This window comes from Phasianus colchicus, unplaced genomic scaffold (assembly GCF_987193195.1).
Source record: "Phasianus colchicus unplaced genomic scaffold, bPhaCol1.hap1.1 HAP1_SCAFFOLD_57, whole genome shotgun sequence".
Lineage (NCBI taxonomy): Eukaryota > Metazoa > Chordata > Aves > Galliformes > Phasianidae > Phasianus > Phasianus colchicus.
In genome coordinates this window covers 202,501-205,000 of record NW_028325234.1, presented here as the reverse complement: position 1 = coordinate 205,000, position 2,500 = coordinate 202,501, and the positions used below count along the sequence as shown (strand labels likewise).

Here is a 2,500-nt window from a genome sequence, read left to right as displayed (position 1 = left end):
ACGAACGAACGAACGAACGGACGAACGAACGAACGAACGACCGGCCCCGCACCGCGCGACCGACCGGAAAGCCCGGCCGCCCCGTGGGGACGAGCTCGGCCGAAGCGGGCGCTCCGGGAGCGCGGGGAGCTCCGCGAGCTCCCCGACCTGGGTCTCGACTTAGGGGGACGAAGGCCCGCGCCGCGACGCCGCCGTCGAGGGACCGGGGCGGTGGGGCGGAGGGGAAGCCGGCCGCCCGAACCGACCGAACGACCGACCCACGCGGGGAAGGACGGACGGACGGACGGACGGCGGCACCCCCCCCCACACACACGCGCACCGCGACCCGCCTCCGGAGGGGCGCGCGGGCCTGCGAGGCGCCCCAGCCGCGCCGCGCGGCCGCCGCGGACGGCGGCCGTCGGCGATTGACCGTCAAGCGACGCTCAGGCAGGCGTAGCCCCGGGAGGAACCCGGGGCCGCAAGTGCGTTCGAAGTGTCGATGATCAATGTGTCCTGCAATTCACATTAATTCTCGCAGCTAGCTGCGTTCTTCATCGACGCACGAGCCGAGTGATCCACCGCTAAGAGTCGTCTGGCTTTCGGCACCGCCCCGCGCGCGCGGGGGGCCCTCCTCTCGCGTCTCTCTCGCCTTTCCCGAAGGCGCTCCGACCGCCCCCGCGCGGCCCGCCCCGACGCCGGGGCGGCGACCGCCGCGGGGAGGACGAGCGTCGCCTCCGCTGACCGTACGCTACGGAACACGCACACGCTTCGAATCGAGGGGAAAAAAAAAGAGGAACCCTCCCGAACGAGAAGGGCGGGGAGCCCGCGCTCCCGACCTGGACAAACGACCTCGTCTCGCTTCGGGAGGGGCGGACCAGGCGCCCGGCTCGGCTCGGCCCGGGCGGAAGCCCCGCTGCCGCGAACGGACCCGCCGGCGACGCCGCCGCCGGCGCCGCGACCGGTCGGGACGCGGGCGAGCCCGGCCGGGGTGTTCCCCCGGCCCGCGCCGCCGGCGCCGCCGGCCCCGCGCCCGCGACGGCCCGCCCGGACGGCGCGCCCGCGACGGCCCGGGCCCCCCCGCCTCGCGCCGCGGGCGCCGCGCACGCCGAAACGACCCCGGCCGCCTCTCGCCTTCCTCTCCCGCCCCTCGCCCTCCGCCGCCTCCTCCTCTCGCTCGCCCTGGCGGCGCGCCCGCGGCGGACGCGCGCCCGGCGGCGGGACGGGGACGGGGACGGATCTGGGAGCGGCGCCCGCCCCCCGCGCCTCCGCGCGGAGACCGGTTGCGGGACGCCCCGCGCCGGACCTCCCGCCCGCTCGCCCGGCGCGGCCGGCGAGGCCGAGGGCGAAAGCGCGGTGGGAGGCGGCGGCGGCGGCGGCGAAGGAGAGGACTCGGCGAGCGACGGAAGGGGGAAACGGCGGCGAGGCCCCCCGACGGAGGACGGACGGGCGGCGAGGCCGCGGGCGCGCGCCGGACGGGCCGGCGGAGCGGAACCGCCGGCGCCGCGGATGGCGCGGGCGAGGACCGGCCGGGCTCGAACCGGCTCGAACCGGCCGCGCGCGGCGGCGTGGCCGCGGCGGGCGCCGGGCCGAGACGCGCGTCTCGGCCCGCTCCGAACGCGGGCGAGGCCGGCACGGAGCCGAGCCTCTCCGCCCGAGACCGTGGCCGCGGAGAGGGGGGGACGGGGTAACCCCCTCTCCGGCCCGGGCCCGACCCGCGGAGGCGCGAGAGCGCGGCGGCGGCGGCCGACGCCGCCGGCGGGCTCGGATCGGGAGGGAAGCGGCGTGCTGGGGAGTGGTGGGGGCGCGCCGCCGCGCCCCGCAACGAGCCCCTTCCTTCCCGCCCTCCCGCCGGCGACGCGGCCGGACCGCCGTCGCCGGAGCCCCCGGCCTCGCGAGACGTGCCGCGGGCCGCCCGAGTCTTTAAACCCCCGCCCGGCTCCGCGGCCGAGGGAGGGAGGCAGGGAGGGAGAGCGGGGACGGCGCGCACGCCGCCCCCTCCTCTTCCCTTCCCTTCCCTTCCCATCCCCCGGACGCGCGGAGGCGCGGACGCTAGGTACCTGGCCCTGGGGTGAGGGAAACGACCCGAAGGCCCCGCGGGGGTGCCTCCCCCGCCCGCCCGCCTTCCTCGGCGGGCGGGACGGGGCGCCGAGGGGAAATCCGGCACCCGCCAGCCGGCCCCGGCGCCCCTCGGGGGAGCGTCCGCCCGCGGGGGCGCGCCCGTCGTCCGCCGCCACCACCTCGCCCTCCTCCCGGGGCCCGGGGTTTCCCTCGTTAACCCGGCGCCGGGCGGCAGCTGCGCCCGGGAGGAGGCACGCGGCTCGGACCGCCCGCCCGCGCGGGGACCGAAGCCGCCCGGAGAAGCCTCGCGCGCAGACCGCGCGCTCGCGCGCGGCGCGCCCCCCCCCTCCGGCGCTCGCCCGCAGCCGGCCGGGCTCCGCGGACGCCCGCGAACCCGACCCCGTCCGCCGCGAGGGTGCGGCTGAAGGGCGAGGGGGGGAGGGAGAGAGGGGCCGGGGGAAGC

At 79.8% G+C, this 2,500-nt stretch overlaps 1 non-coding gene across 1 annotated transcript; it reads right to left on the bottom strand.

Annotated features, from left to right (window-relative positions):
- Nucleotides 1–416: 416 nt before the first annotated feature.
- LOC149911743 (5.8S ribosomal RNA) lies at nt 417–569 on the bottom strand. The gene has a single exon (XR_016462880.1). It is a non-coding gene; the product is annotated as a 5.8S ribosomal RNA (ribosomal RNA).
- Between the last annotated feature and the right edge of the window lie 1,931 nt (nt 570–2,500).